Source organism: Crinia signifera, chromosome 5 (genome assembly GCF_055691185.1).
Source record: "Crinia signifera chromosome 5, ASM5569118v1, whole genome shotgun sequence".
In the NCBI taxonomy this organism is placed as follows: domain Eukaryota; kingdom Metazoa; phylum Chordata; class Amphibia; order Anura; family Myobatrachidae; genus Crinia; species Crinia signifera.
The window spans coordinates 325200443-325217735 of record NC_139221.1 but is presented as its reverse complement, the minus strand read 5'-3'; the positions used below and the strand labels follow the sequence as shown (position 1 = coordinate 325217735).

At 49.2% G+C, this 17293-nt stretch overlaps 1 pseudogene across 1 annotated transcript in view; it reads left to right on the top strand.

Moving 5' to 3' along the window:
• The first annotated feature begins 669 nt into the window (after nucleotides 1-669).
• Nucleotides 670-17293, top strand: part of LOC146005829 (uncharacterized) — a 51065-nt pseudogene continuing 34441 nt past the window's right edge. Inside the window, exons 1-3 of the transcript XR_014444055.1 lie at nucleotides 670-763; nucleotides 4725-5016; nucleotides 7454-7579. The product of XR_014444055.1 is annotated as an uncharacterized LOC146005829 (transcript). The remainder of the gene's footprint in view (nucleotides 764-4724; nucleotides 5017-7453; nucleotides 7580-17293) is intronic.

Below are 17293 nucleotides of genomic sequence, written 5' to 3'. Positions count from 1 at the left end.
CTCTCCCTACTATAGCGTTCAGCAGGTCCCCCCCTGCCGGTAATCGCGCAGGGTTCTTCTCGCTTTCTGCGTCCAACAAGACTTCGGCCGCCGTTGAAAGTTACTGGAAATTCATCAGAGGTGGCCGGAAGTTTGAAAGGTAGCGGATGGAGGAGCCGGGTTACGATGTGTGGCTCCTCGTGGGCTGTGCCGCATACACACTAGACAAGATAGTAAAATATTTTGCTCAGGAGTCCCCTCCAAGCGATATCCTTTACTATGTCGTCTAATGTGTACACTCAATATCGTTAAAGATGCGCACTCCTGTGCAACGTGAGCAACCCCCTCCCTTATTACATGCACAGCTGAGTGAGGACCTCGTTATCAAGGCCAACGTTCACTCACACCACCGTCGCTCGTTGTGTATGCAGGGCCTCCTGCTGCCAAGTGGAGGCCCTAAAGTGTGGCACAATATGAACTGGAAGCACTGTCATGTGGCACAATGTGAACTGGAGGCACTATAGTTTGGCATTATATGAACTGGGGGCACACAATGTCATAATGTCAGTTTCTTGACAAATTTAACTCAGAAATGGTTAATGGCTTTCATTACCATTGCAGCATTATTGTTAAATAACAGGAGACCGGCCATGTCGTCCTCTAACCTGTCATTACTGCATTCCCTGTAGGATGAGGATCCTGCTTGTGCTGTTTGTCTGCGGACTGATCAATGTCGCCGACTCGTGCAGCTTCGAGGAACCAAGACCGACCTACTGTAATATGGGTAACTGTCAGTGACTGGTGTGATTATAGCCTATATAGGATGTACATGGTTAGCTGTACAGGAAGTATACACAGCACTCTGCATTCTGACTCCAGGTTCCCCCGTCTCTAAATTACAATTTTACTTTATTCCTCTATTTAAGTTTTCATTATTATTTTTCCATTGTTTGTTTTCCCTGCTACAGATATTCTTATAAGGGGGGTCAAAGGCTCGTCACAGTCTCTAGATCAACAGTCAATTAGGTTGGCCACTATTGGTCAATAGTCATTAGGTCAACACATGACAAAGGGGATATGGTCGACAGGTTTTTGAGCCGACATATGCCGACAGGTGGTACTTCATGCCCTACCATCCACTAGGGCGTGGTGCGAGAATAAAATAGTGTGCCGAGCACAGCGAGCCATGCGAGGGGGCGCGGTGCACTTAAAACTGTGTTCATGTCGACTGTGTTGACATTTGGGTAAAAAAACAGTCAAAAAGCCCATGTCAACCTTTTGACTGTCGACCTAAGCCATGTCAACCTAACGCTTGTGTCGCCCTAAACACCTGTTGACCTTGTCCCATGTTGACCTAGACCCCTGTCGATCTTGACCCAAATCGACTTAGACCCCCTGTCGACATTCCAGTATGTTGACCCAACGGTGTCGACCTAATGACTGTAGACCAACATTTGGTCGATTTAATGATCCCATTCTTGAAAAAGACAGACATCCAATCAATGCATTAAGGGAAGCCGGGGGCGGTCCATCTGCTTGGGGAGCATTAGGCTCACAAACAAAGTGACATTCGGCCCCACCCACTTCATCAATGTTTACGCCCCCTCCTCTCATAACACCGTACCTTTTTTTGGAAGCACCTGTGGCAGGTCCTGCTGGGCGCTCATTAAAAGTTGTGAGGTACGCCTCTGGATAGGATAAGCCTGGCTAAGACCCCAAGATGGTTGTTATGCTGAAGGAAGACACCATCTAGATCAGGGGCATAGTTACCTACCCTCCTGCATTCTGCAGGAGACTCCCTGAAATAGCAGCAATCTCCCTCTCTCCCTCGTTAGTCTAGCAATCTCCCTCATTTCACCTAGCCCACATTACACTGTTACATCATAGTTACCTCCCCTCCTGCATTCTGCAGCAGACTCCCTGAAATAGCAGCAATCTCCCTCTCTCCCTCATTAGTCTAGCAATCTCCCTCATTTCACCTAGCCCACATGACACTGTTACATCATAGTTACCTCCCCTCCTGCATTCTGCAGGAGACTCCCTGACATAGCAGCAATCTCCCTCTCTCCCTCATTAGTCTAGCAATCTCCCTCATGTCACCTAGCCCACATTACACTGTTACATCTTAGTTACCTCCCCGCCTGCATTCTGCAGGAGACTCCCTGACATAGCAGCAATCTCCCCCTCTCCCTCATTAGTCTACCAGTCTCCCTCATGTCACCTAGCCCACATTACACTGTTACATCATAGTTACCTCCCCTCCTGCATTCTGCAGGAGACTCCCTGAAATAGCAGCAATCTCCCTCTCTCCCTCATTAGTCTAGCAATCTCCCTCATTTCACCTAGCCCACATGACACTGTTACATCATAGTTACCTCCCCTCCTGCATTCTGCAGGAGACTCCCTGACATAGCAGCAATCTCCCTCTCTCCCTCATTAGTCTAGCAATCTCCCTCATGTCACCTAGCCCACATTACACTGTTACATCTTAGTTACCTCCCCGCCTGCATTCTGCAGGAGACTCCCTGACATAGCAGCAATCTCCCCCTCTCCCTCATTAGTCTACCAGTCTCCCTCATGTCACCTAGCCCACATTACACTGTTACATCATAGTTACCTCCCCTCCTGCATTCTGCAGGAGACTCCCTGACATAGCAGCAATCTCCCTCTCTCCCTCATTAGTCTAGCAATCTCCCTCATTTCACCTAGCCCACATTTCACTGTTACATTTTTGTGGAAAAAAGGAATCAGAGACAGATACAGTTACACTGAATCATCAGCGCCATTTCCCAGCACTTTACCAAGTACAGTATCTCTTACTAACTGCTTTGGGGCTCATCTACATTTGGATCTAAGTAATTATTAAAGATCCCTCTCAGATGTAGCAGTACACACCCACGCTTCTAAGTGCCACGCTCACAATCTCTCCATATATGGAACTAGACACACTTTTTGGGTGGAGCATGACAAACCCCCTCAATAAGGGGCTTTGCAAAATTCTATTAACAACTATAATCTCCCTGAAAATAGTTTCCAATAGTAGGCAAGTATAGATCAGGGGTGGGCAATAAGCGGCCCTCCAGCTGTTGATCGACTACAGATTCCAGCATGCCTTGCATCAGTTTCAGCATGGCCAAATAGCAAAACTGATGCAAAGCATGCTGGGATGTGTAGTTCATCAACAGCTGGAGGGACGCTTATTGCCCAGCCCTGATCGAGAACCAGGTGACATCAACAGAGATCACAACAGGAACTTGCATATCAAATAATTGTAGCACCGGACTGGGAGCATATGGCTGAGGTGAGAGAGCAGCATCATGGCAATCCAAGCAGCGCTATGTATAAAGTCATTGTGCTAAAGCTGGTGGAGCAGGGCTTATTACTGAGCAGAAATGTCTGACTGTAGTTGGTCATACCCAAAAACTCTGCAGACTCGACGTATCTGTACCACAGATTCCGTGGGGTCATATAATACTTGGCATGCGTCTTATCAGGATCCAACTTAAACCCTCTGATGACCCTCAGTGATTCTGACTTGGCATGGTGTAACTGCATGTACAGGTGGAGCGCCTCTCAGCCTCCCTTAGCTGGCGATCGCTGGCGGAGAGGCGCTCCTTCTGATATTGACGCGCGAATGTCTCACATGCACACGCGTCCCCGTCAACACGGCGGCAGGGAGAATTTCCCTGCCTGTCTCTGCTTCAGAGAGATGGGCAGAGATCGGGGGGAGTTGGGGGCAACTGCTGGGGGCATCAGGACAGCTGCAGCCTACATCAGAACAGGGCGCCCATGCCCCACCTCCCAGTTTCTGGTGGCGGCTGGCGGTTGGCGATTCGATCACCTGGACCAGCTCAGACGGGAGCAGCTCCATCTGATGCCCTGGAAGACCTTGAGAAGTGCACGTCATGCTCTTCCATAGTACCACCCCAAATGAGGATAATGGATATCATCCACAAGTATATCCCTCAAAGGGATTCTCCATGGAACATTGGAAGCCAGTGCTTATGTCATTGGCCGGCATTTGGGGGGTGGTGTACCTGCCCCCTGCTGTCATGAGAATGGTAAGGAAGGATGATTCCGTGTCCAGTGTGATCAGCATATGACTGGATCCTCTCAGGAGGGCTCCGCACAGCAGTGTTATATCACTCCTGTCCATTATAAGACTTTCTAATGGTGGTCCATGTGAGACTGACTTAATCATGGCAAAAGTAAACCCCTCCCCTGATGATAATGATGTGGCTGAGAGGAACAACAGACAGCTAGACAGAGGGAAGAATGTATTTGGTAAAAGTCGCAGGAGGGTACATAAAAGCCGTCTGAAGCTAGAACGTCCTGCTAAGTGTTTTAGTCTATTACTATAAGTTTCTTTGAAAATAATGAAGTCATATAAATTTATGGGTACTTATGTAATGTCTGGGCTCCCGTTTTTCTTATGAGACCGCGTCCCCTCGCCACGCTTCGGGCACGGTGGCTCGCAGCTATCGCCACACTATATAAAATCAACTCCATGCGTAGTTGGATAGTAGGGGTATGAAAAAATGGGGTGCATTTAACATGGGAGCCCAGATAATACATAAGTACCAATTTATGTAATAAGGGTTTGGTATGATTTTCCAATTCAAATTGGGCCTAATTCAGACCCAATCAGAAGAGGCCGAATCCGGCACCTGTTCCGATGGTGAGGGGTCTTTGCATTTATGCACATGTGCAAAACCTGTTAATTAAAACCTTTCTCTAAATTTCAGGTACCAATTTAGCGAGGAACAAGAGGACGTGTCAGAGTTCCACCTACAGCCAGAACCAGTATGACAAAACATATAGCTCAGACCGTGGTGTTGACGGCATTGCTGACACAAATTGCCTCGCGTACCCCTGCACTCACACTAATAACGATTATGAACCCTGGTGGATGGTGGACCTGGAGAAGAGTTATCGCATAACCACGGTGGAGATCATAAACAGAGGGGACTGCTGTGCAGAGCGCCTGTTGGGGGCACAGATTCGGATTGGAGAAGACAAGCACAATAACAACCCCGTGTGAGTCCCTACTTTTGCAGTCTCTCCATATTTACTTACCAGTGATAGGGGCAGTACCAGGAAATGTGCACTGCTAAGCCCCAACCCTCACAGGGAATGCATCAAATTGCAGGTGGCTCGAGAGGGGATGTGGCTAATATGACATGTTTTTTATACAAACAGGTCAAATTGGCCCATAGTTACCGCCCCTCCTGCATTCTGAAGGAGAATCCCTCAAATAGCAGCAATCTCCCTCTCTCCCTCATTAGTCTAGCAATCTCCCTCATGTCACCTAGCCCACATTACACTGTTACATCATAGTTACCTACTCTCCTGCATTCTGCAGGAGACTCCCTGACATAGCAGCAATCTCCCTTTCTCCCTCATTAGTCTAGCAATCTCCCTCATGTCACCTAGCCCACATTACACTGTTACATCATAGTTACCTTCCCCTCCTGCATTCTGCAGGAGACTCCCTCAAATAGCAGCAATCTCCCTCTCTCCCTCATTAGTCTAGCAATCTCCCTCATGTCACCTAGCCCACATTACACTGTTACATCATAGTTACCTCCCCTCCTGCATTCTGCAGGAGACTCCCTGACATAGCAGCAATCTCCCTCTCTCCCTCATTAGTCTAGCAATCTCCCTCATGTTACCTAGCCCACATAACACTGTTAGACCATAGTTACCTCCCCTCCTGCATTCTGCAGGAGACTCCCTAACATAGCAGCAATCTCCCTCTCTCCCTCATAAGTCTAGCAATCTCCCTGATCTCACCTAGCCCACATTACACTGTTACATCATAGTTACCTTCCCTCCTGCATTCTGCAGGAGACTCCCTCAAATAGCAGCAATCTCCCTCTCTCCCTCATTGGTCTAGCAATCTCCCTCATGTCACCTAGCCCACATTTCACTGTTACATCATAGTTACCTCCCCTCCTGCATTCTGCAGGAGACTCCCTGACATAGCAGCAATCTCCCTCTCTCCCTCATTAGTCTAGCAATCTCCCCCATGTCACCTAGCCCACATTACACTGTTATATAATAGTTACCTCCCCTCCTGCATTCTGCAGGAGACTCCCTGAACTAACAGCAATCTCCCTCTCTCCCTCATTAGTCTAGCAATCTCCCTCATTTCACCTAGCCCACATTACACTGTTATATTTTGGGGGGAAAAAGGAATGAGAGACAGATACATTTACAATGAATCATCAGCACCATTGCCCAGCACTTTACAAATTATAGGATCTCTTACTAACTGCTTTGGGGCTCATCTACATTTGGATATAAGACATTGTATAAGATTCCTCTCAGATATAGCAGTACACACCCACGCTTCCAGGTGCCACGTTCACAATCTCTTTCACAATCTCTCCATATATGTAACTAGACACGCCCTTTGGGTGCAGCATGACACGCCCCCTCAATGGGGCGCTGTGCGAAATTCTATTACCAACTATAATCTCCCTGAAGCTAGTTTTCAAAAGTAGGCAAGTATGAATTGGCCCCGCCCTAACCTGTTTACCCATGATTCCCTGCATTATCCTTTCTATAGTGCACAGTATGCTAGGCCCGCCTACTCTTCCATGGGTGCAGGGAATGTCTGCAAATGCAGTAGTCTCCCAAACCTTCCAGGAGAGCATCCCGATTTACGCGGGACCGTCCCTTTTTTGGGGGGACGGTCCTGCATACTGCCCAGGGCTGGCAGTGTTTCGCGGTGGGGATGCAGTTGGGAGTTCCCCCTGCCCGGATAATTCTCCCTGAGCAGAACAGTGGTGAATTAATGCTGTACGCATACACACAGCATCTATTCCCAAGACAGAGGGGCTGGGTGCATGGCCAGGTGCTCACAAAAATCGCAAACAAAATAGACCAGGTTCAGGCTGGCAAATTTGACAGAACCATGCACCATGCAGTGAGATCTGTACAGGGTTCCGTCATAAAAATGATGTAAAAGTAAAAATTAAAAACGGCATGGAACGAAAATACGGGGGGGGGGGGGGATTTGTGGGGGATATTTAAGAAACCAGCGCTTGTCTCTTGGACTGGTCCTGGTCCCAAAAATACGGGGGACAAAAAAAACATAGGGGTCCCCCATATTTTTGGAACCAGGACCGGTCCAAGAGCTTAGTGCTGGTTTCTTAAATATGGGGGAACCCCACAAATCCCCCCCCCCCCCCCATATTTGGGAAACCAGGACCGGCTCAAAGAGCTCGCGGCTGGCATTGGCCCATCTGAGCATTTTCATGGAGATGCTCATTAAACACTGGGCATGTCCCCCTCCCTCCCCTACCCGTACGAATACCTCAGTGACTGTGAAAGAAGGTGTTCGTACAGCAGCCCTGCACATGCGCAAATACAGCCACACCCTCGGTCCCCAGCGCACTACAGAATCAGGCCCAGTGTGTACTGGAGTCTTGTTGGGTAATAATTATATTTGTCTGCTCTTTCCCCCCAGATGTGGTGTCGTCACCGATGTGTCAAATCTCCATCTGAGTTTCCAGTGCAGGGGGATGCGTGGTCGGTTTCTGAGCGTCATTATCCCTGGGAGAACAGAATATCTGACAGTGTGTGAAGTCAGAGCGTATGAAGATTGTCATTAGGGGAACGATGACTCCCTAATATCCCGGCCACAGGGGATATTATACATTAAAGAAAATATTACAGAGAACTCAAAATCTTTCCAGAGGTTTCCTGCCCACAGTAACTGCAATTGGCCTTTACACGCCCGCCTGCAACTTTTACTAATTGCATTGCTTTTATTTTACATGCCTTAATTTCATGCTTTTCAGTCTTGTTGTTATATGAGATGTTATATGAGACTAGTCCCAGTCTGTCAAAATGGCGGAACAATATAACAATAATGATGTGTGTAGCCAAACGGAGCAATGCTTAAATTGTTCCGCAAGCAAAATGCTTTAATGCCCCCCACAGAGATGAGGAGCCTATTATTATATAACATATATTAACTCCCTGGCTGGGAATAGCACAAATCTGTTTCTTGCATACAGAAAATCCGAATGCTGAGTAGACATGAACCACTGATACCCCTTTCACACCAGCCTAAATTGGTTGAGTCTGGGAACAACCCGGTACTACCGCTGGTGTGAAGGGTTCCAGGGACAAATTACTGGGCTAATTTGCCGGCAATCGAACCCTGCTAGGTATCAGGGTTGTTCCCGGGTTCAACCCGGGGACCTGGCTGGTGTGAATGGGGTAGGGTATATTTACCCGGGTTGACGGTCTTCTGTGTCCTGTCCAGCCGGGAATCCACGCAGGCGGCGGGCGCAAATGACAGGACAGGCGGTGGATGATGATGACGCAGCTCTCCGGCTGCAGTGAGGGCGCCGGAGAGCTGCGTTATCTTCAACCGCCGCCTGTCCCGTCATTGCGCCGCCGCCTGTGTGGATCCCCGGCCTGCGTGAAGGACCAGCAACCGGGGTGAGTATTCTTACCACCTCCTGCCCGCCTCTGCCGCCATCCCGCCAACTGCCCGACGCCATCCCGCCATCTGCCCACCTCCTCCCCACCTCCTGCCGGCCTCCTTCACACACCAGAAAATGCAGGGACTTTTCTGGTGTGAAAGGGTCCCAACCCAGGAATGTCCCTGCTTGTCCCGGGAATGTAATTCTCGGGTTTGTCTCTGCATTTCTGGTGTGAAAGGGGTATAAAGAGTGCTGACATGCTGACACTTTAATTAATCAGGTCATATGTAAATGAGACAGGGGTGAGCCAATCAGAGCGTTCAAGGAGGAGTAGGCAGGATAGAAAGGAGCATGTGATATAGGGAGCTTTCTCTTTTGCTTAAGAATCCCCTCCCTCCCATCACTATTTCTTCTTCTTGGCGGCGGTAAAGAACGGTCATCTTGTGTAGTTGTGTGAGTTTGTAGATGGTGGGTGCACTCTCCCCGACATCGATTGTGAGGTGCCATGCTTCTGCAGGGGGGATGGCCGCACCTTCTGCAAGGGTGGTTGTGCTGGGAGAGTGATCACCAGGGGTGTATGGATGGTATGGTGATGCTTACCCCCACTTTCCTCTCTTGACCATTCTTTGGTGCCGCCACCATTTTGATAGTCTTTAATAAGTTGTCAAAAATAAAAATGACAATCAAGTTTTGAAACGCCAGCACTTGTGTCCGTGTCTTTGTTTTAGTGTTAAGTATTAAGTTAGAGTTAAGTTATGGTTGACGTTTATAAAGTGTTGGGCATAGGTTAGGGTAACCAATGGTGAGTTCATGTACAGTACATTGCAAAGAGCAAAGCAGGTACGTGTCATATCCAAGGGCAAATGGACTGATGCTAATACCAGAAGATACGACAGCGAGAAGGATTGAAATGAGGAAATTAGATGTGACTGAAGAAATCATTGAATGGGTTAATTCCGGTGTTCTATTAATTGGTGTCAATCGCCAACAACATTATCCTGCGATATTTCTGTAGTTAGTTTTGTCGCACTGTAATTACAGAAGTTATATTTCTACCCTCCTCAACACCCCATCTGCAGTGCTTCGGCAATGACCTGCAAACCTACCTGGCAATGCTTTCCAATCTAGCCCCAGTGATTATATACAATCCATAAGTCACCATCAGGGCCGGCGCTACCCACTCAGCAGCTCCTGCAAAGCAGGGAGGCGCCATGCTGAAAAGGCGCTGTCTCCCTTCCTGCTCTGGTAAAGCTGCCTCAGCCCTCACTGTCACTGCCTCCTGCACGCCGCCCGTAGCGCCTGTCTGACAGCAGGCGGCAGTATGGAGAGGCTGAGCAGCTCCCTGCACCCACTGTCCTCCTGCGACCTGCCCCCTCTTCCTCACAAACACTTGCGCTGAGGCATGTAGCGCTGTCTGTGAATGCCTGGATGACATGTCCTGTCCAGATCCTCCCCCTACCCATTGCTCCCTGCGCCTGTCAGCTGTCAATCAAATGACGAACAAGCAGCAGCGCCGCCTCCCCTTCCTTCCCTCTTCTCAGTGTGCTGTGCGAGTGCCACTGCCAGTCCTCAACACTCCGCCCCCTCTATCTCCTCCCCTCTTCTTCCATCTCCTCCTTCTCCCCCTCCTTTCCCCCTCAGTCACGAGAGGGGTGTAATGTGCTGCACATACTTTTTGTACTTTTTGCTGTGCGATGCGATCTAGCCCATAACGTATGCGATTCTCGCAGCGTGTATGGGCACCTTTAGTGCCTGCAACATTTTGCGGACACAGCACTGAGATGGTGTATGCATACATGTACATGCACCCGAGATCCTCCATAGGATCGCATGTTGCATATACTCCCACAATCGGGCTGCAGCTTGTTGGCAATGTGAAAGGGCGCAAAATGTATGGTTTGCAGGCGGGCGCCGGACACCCTAGCACCGGCCCTGGTCACCATACTATATACAGTACTGTGACAAGGATCACAAAGGCCGGATAACACCTTTATTTCTCCAACAGCAGCTAGGACAGCACACGGGTTTCAGCAGTGACCGGGTGCAGCATTGCGTAGCACAGCCAAAGTAACAATCCTAATGGTCACAAAGATTCCAACTTCAAACAACGCCACAGGAGAGAAAGAGAACAATTAAATATTGGGGTGGTTAGAGAAATAATGAAAATATACAAATGAGTATTCAACTCAAGTTATATTCATACACAGGGGTGTGGTTCATTGGGTCACCAGCAAGTTAGACAGTCATTAGGTCGACACCAATAGCTCTACATGCATTTAGGTCAACATAAGTTAAGGTCGACATGCAGGAAGGTCGACATGGCTTTAGGTCAACAGGGTCCTTAGTTTGACATGGGTAAGGTCGAAATTAAAAAGTCGACATTTTCTTTTTTGATTTTTTTTTTACCGGAATGTCAACACAGTCAACATAAACACTAAAACGTAGCTCTGCGTCCCCCCGCATGGCTCGCTGCGCTCGGCACACTATTTTATTCTCCCACCACACCCTAGTGGATGGTAGGGCAAGAAATACCGCCTGTCGGCACATGTCGTGTTGACATGGACACCGAAACGTACCACCGCGTCCCCACACATGGCTGCGCTCACCATGCTTCGGGCGCGGTGCCTCGATACCCTCGGCACATTATTTTATTCTCCCACCATGCCCATATAGCTGAAATGTAAACAGTCCTGGAGTCCTCCTCACTAGGATTGTGGGTGCCACAAGTCCTGCCAACGCGTTTCGACCCACTGGCTTGGGGTCTTTATCAAGGCTGAAAGTAACAATCCTATTTAACAATAAAATGTCTCACACCATAATTTCAGACCCCCGGCCTATCACCTGGCCAGCTAGCCTAGCATCGGGAGCATTTGTCCTGTCCACAGAAACCATTCTAAAAGGCAGCTCACAGGTGCTACTAATGAACTTGGTTGCAGTTGATTCCTGAGCTCAAACCAAAACCTGGACTGAATCCATGTTTAACTGCTGCAGTGTGCTCAAACAGGGAAATCCTGTTACCTCTGTTACTCTGTCTTCCTGTTGGTGTGAATCCATTTTAAGGGTGCGTGGTCTGTAATGAGCAGAAATTCTCACCCCAGCAAATAATAGCGATTCTACTGCCCATTTAATCGATAAACTCACGTTCCACAGTTGAGCGTTTGCCTTCTTTGGGTGGTAATTTCCAGTGTCTCCGCCCATCTCAAGCTTGGAGAAGGACTGCCCCTAATCCTGTCCCAGAGGCATCTGTCTACAATATGGAATCCCGGTCGACGGTCATAAGGTCGACCACTATTGGTCCACAGTGAAAACGTCGACAGGGTCAAACGGTCGACAGTGAAAAGGTTGACAGGGTCCAGAGGTCGACAGTGAAAAGGCCGACAGGGTCGAAAGACGACAGTCAAAAGGTCGACAGGGTCAAAAGGTCAACAGCCATAAGGTCTACATGGTCAAAAGATTGACAGCCAAAAGGTCTACATGGTCAAAAGGTCGACATGGCCAAAAGGTTGACGTAATAAAAGGTTGACATGCATTTTTTTTACAAAATTTTGAGCCGACATGTGCCGACAGGCGCAGTGGCGTAACAATAAATATTGCGCCCTCCCGCCGGGAAAAATTTAGCGCCCCCTTTACTCCCCCCCCCCCCCAGTTAAAACACCCCCCTAGGGAGCGGGCAGGGGGACCCGTGCGGCGCAGATGTACCTGCGGCGCTGTCAAGAAGCTGCGGTGAAAAGATTCCCTTCGTCGCTGTGTACGGAGTTGGCGCCGTGTGACCGGGTCCCTGCAGTGTCTTGGAAATAAGAAGTCTGCCGGGCGGCGGCGCGGGAAGCGCTTCTGACTTTGAAACCAATGTCCGCACGCTGATTGGCTGAATTTTAAGCCAATCAGCGTGCGGCCAGTGTTTTGGAAATCAGAAGCGCTTCCCGCGCCGCCGCCCGGCAGACTTCTTATTTCCAAGACACTTCAGGGACCCGGTCACACGGCGCCAACTGAGTACACAGCATGGCGAGCGTAGTGAGCCATGTGAGGGGACGCGGAACCTTTAGACAGTGCCCATGTCGATTTATGTCGACATAGACACCAAAAGACATGAAAAACTCACGCTGACCTTTTGACCATGTCGACCTTTGACTGTCAACCTTTTCACTGTCGACCATTAGTGGTTACTGTAGACCTAGACATTGTAGATCTAAAATACCATAACCCTACAATATAAGTGGCTTTTTGAAATCAGGAGTCTATAGAACCTAATTAATAGACAATAGCCGTAACCCACACTATATTTTTTAGTAGGTTTATTATACTGGATGGGTCTATGCCAACCACATTGGGGTGTTCTGTGTTAGTCACCCCAGCGGTTCAAGGTGCTATTCACTGATTTTGTCAAATACGAGTTCAAAGAAAAGAAAAATCACTTCGTATGAAATGCGCTCTTCATCCGTGGAGTCCAGCTGAACTTGAATTAAAATATAATTCTTTATTAATGATTTCATTAAAATCATGTCATTTTCTCGGATGCCATTGTTAGTTTCTTTACAATAATATGTGTAACCTTGTCATTCGTATATGTAATCGCCCTGTACTAGGGGTCTAGGGAGCGAAGTATTAAAATCATATAGGCCCTTATTCTGATCGGTGCGGCCGGATCCGAATATGCGGCCAGGACCGTGTGTGCGAAACCCCGCCTTCCATACGGATCGCCAACTCCGTCCGTACGCGGCAAGAAGCTGTCCGAACGGACCGCACATGTATTTTTCATGGAATACGCCTCCTCCATCTCAGGGAACCTCCCCCATCATTCGATGGTCGCAGACCATCGAATGCAGGACCGAGTGTTCCACCAGCTCCCGCAACCTCAGACCACACGGACATTTTTCCATGCAAAAGCAGGGATCTGGGCGGGCAGCTGACATCCGGCAATGTCATATGTCCGCCCCCTACACGTGCGTCACGGCCGCATTACCATACGTACGCCCAGCGTTTGCATGGGAACGCCCATGAAACGCGGGGCGTACGCATATTGTAATGAGCCCAAATAGCCCTTCACACCCCTCTCCACCCCCTGGTCGGAGTGTTTACATTTAATGCGGGATTTGGCCGTACGCCCCACTCGCACATGATATGCCTCTGCACATGCGCAGACACAAAACATCGGCAGCACGAACGCACGCGGATATTACCGCACCAACCAGAATAAGGGCCATAGATAGTAAGTGTGTAAGAAAGAGAAATAAGAATAGTGTAAAGCAAGTATAAAGAATAAAGATTCAAATGGTCTCTGTAGCCGTTTATTACTTTGTTGTTATTATTACAGTTATTACTATGCCAATATGTGATAAATACAATTTATCAAGAGTTCTGATTTGTTCCATAGCAGTTTTTATACATGTACCAATAAGCTGTGTACTGAGTTAGCCTGTCTGTAGATCGGTCACATAGAATACAAGGTATCAGGTGTTTAATTGCAACATTGTCTGAACAGTGGAATCTAATAATGTTTCAATAGAGTTCCCAATCAATGGTATTCTGTTTCTCCACTATTTTACTTTCTGTTGCATGTGGTACCTAATATCACCGTACCGGGAAGCGGTCATCTATTAGAATGAACTTAGGTCTACAGTCATTAGGTCGACCCCACTAGGTCGACTGGCAGGAAGGTTGACCTGACTTAAGGTCGACATGGGCCAAGGTCGACATGACTTAAGGTCGAATTTGCATAAAGGTCGACATGAGGAAGGTCGACTGGTCATAAGGTCGACATGGGTTTTTCACTGTTTTTTGAGCCGACATGTGCCGACAGGCGGTATTTCATGCCCTACCATCCACTAGGGCGTGGTGGGAGAATAAAATAGTGTGCCGAGCGCAGCGAGGCACCGTGCCCGAAGCATTGCGAGCGAAGCGAGCGATGCGAGGGTCCGATTCTCATTGCCAACTGTGTCCATGTCGACTGTGTCGACATTCGGATAAAAAAACAGTGAAAAACCCATGTCGACATTATGACCAGTCGACCTTCCTCATGTCGACCTTTATGCAAATTCGACCTTAAGTCATGTCGACCTTGGCCCATGTCGACCTTAAGTCAGGTCGACCTTCCTGCCAGTCGACCTAGTGGGGTCGACCTAATGACTGTAGACCTAAGTTCATTCTGACAGATGTACCGCTTCCACTGTACCTGGTGTAGTGTTTACACCTTTGTTTTAGTGTATACAGTTAGTGAGTATAGTTCTTCAAACGTGTTAATGAGCCACACTGTACACATAGTATATTAATGTAAGTGCTGCAGCTGTTAGAGTATTAGCAGTTCTGCCGTCTCATCTAGATATCTGTGCTGTACTATGCAGCCTGCTCCATTCCAAATTCATTTGTGCACTTGAGATGTTTTCAATACAAACTGCAGCCGCAGTCTCTCACGCTGGTAACAGACCGGGATATAGCTGTGAGAAGGGTGTAGTGGCGGTGCGGTGTGGTGACTGCTGCCATGCCACACCCTCTCACCTTCAGGCCATACCAAACCACGGTCCTGGAAAACACCGGCACCCGGACACGATGGACCCTCCTCCCGATGGATTCCTCTCCAGGTATTCTTCGCCGTACTGTCAGAAACACAATGGGGGTTAAGAAGACTCCACAGCTCAACGCACAGAGGGTTGAATGTGGAGGGGGTTATGGGTGGCCGTGATCTTCACCGGCTGGGTGAATGGTCATCATCGGCCTGAGCCTCAGCCATCCAGCTTCATCCATTGGCACTTGCGTACCTAGGTGTTTGCTTGAGGGACTCACGTCCGTGCTCAGCCCCAGGTCGGCCCTCAAGGGAAGGGGAAACAGACCAATGTAAAGACTACTCACTCCCAGGCTCTTGTCACCTTGACGGGCGCTCTCCCGCACCTATAGGGGAAACACAACCTCCCTATCCTATAACTTTCCCTAACACTGACCTACACTCACTTAACAAATTTACATTAACACTTCAGGTATCTAATCCCTCAAACAATTGACTAATACAGATGGCGCCGGCCTTATTATTGCTGGCGGAGCGCCAGGACCGTGTCCCTGGCGATCCGCCAGCAATCTGGCGCTCTGGCTGAATGAGACGCTCGTGCGTTTCCCACGCACGAGCGTCTCAATAGCCGGGCGGCGAGGCGGCGCGGCGGGTGCAGTCCTGCCCGTATCCAGCTTCAGGGAGACGGGCAGGGCTGCGGGGGGCTGCGGGGGGGCGGTGTGGACCGGCGGGGACCCGGGGAAGCCGGCGGGGACCCGGGGAAAAGCACCGTCGGAACGGGACGCGCGTGCACCTCGTGCACGCGCGTCCCCTTCCGACATACAGATGGCGCGGGGCGGGGGATGGCGGGTGGCGAGTCCTCCGCCATCCCCAGCAAAGACAAGCCCGGCGCCATCTGTATGCAAAACAACAGTAACATATCAAAAACACACAAACAATAACATTAGGTGAAAGAATACACTCAGGGGAAATTTACTTATCACCCTCCCTGTGCCCAGAGGCAGGACCCTTCGGCAGAGGATGAAAATCACCCTTGGTCCAAGTATCTGTTATGCCTTAAGAGGCCTAAATGAAGAGTAAAAACCCTAAAATGGCTGACAGGCCTTAGGAGGCCTACAATGATTGACAGGCCTTAGGAGGCCTAAAACAGCTGCACAGGCCTGGAGGCCTGACCTATCTAGCCCCCGGGCCTGTGCAGGCCTAATGCCTGGCTTATAAATGGCCATGGGCTTAGCGCCCGAAAGTGGGGGACCTTTGATTAACAATGGGCCTAATGCCCGACCTACAATGGGGCCTTGGGACCAGGAAGGCCCACTTAAAACAACCACGGGCCTAATGCCTGACTAATAGCGGCCACATGCCTGAGGGGGCCTGACTTAAAGACAACGGGCTAGAAGGGCCCGACAATAACATGCCCCCGGGCCAAGAAAGCCTGACTTTGCGCATGGGCCTAGTGCCCGATCAACCGGTAGTCCAGGGTAGGGGTAGGTAGCCTGGGAGCCACCTACCTGATGTTGGGAGAGGCCGCTCTTTTGCTTTACACCCCCGCCGGCCTCTGTGACAGCTGCACTGTAGTCTTCTGCCACTGGCCCGTCCTGGCCAGCGGAGGTGCCGCTTCAACTCCTCAGTCAGATGGTGCCGGAGGTCTCCTTCCTTGACACCAGAGTCTTCTGGCCTCTTCTGCAGCCGCCAGAACTGTTCTCTTCGCCGCTGTCTTCTGCGCCGTCCTCCGGCGGCTTCTTCCGCCTCCTGAGCACTCCTGCGCTCCTCCGTTGGGGGACATCCTTATTTATCCGGCTATCAGCTATTGATAACGGGTGTCTGCTTATAGGTATAACAACTATAGTGGTGGGCACGCTACTACGAGTAAATGTGTTACAATAATTTCTGTTTTCATTGTAATTGGCTGCGGACACCTTTAATTATTGTAGTTCACCTTTAATATATGCGGGGATGTAGTTCCAGCCCACTACGATACCCGACAGATCCTGTGTATGCTTGCTATTTGGTATCTCTGTCTTGCAGCCCTTAATGATAACTCACAGCAATTTATTTATTATTTTTATTCACAGTCCAAGGGATTATTAGAGGTATCTGATATGTCATAGAAACATAGAAACATAGAATGTGACGGCAGATAAGAACCACTTGGCCCATCTAGTCTGCCCCTTTTTTAAACATGTTACCTCAAACCATATTTGATCCTTATTTCTTTGTAAGGATATCACTATGCCTATCCCAAGCATGTTTACTTGCTTTACTGTATTTCCCTCTACCACCTCTGATGGGAGGCTATTCCACTAATGTCTCCCACCTGTACCTTCCTCCCTCTAGTCTCAGTGCATGTCCTCGTGTTCTGTTGCTCCTCTTCCTGTGA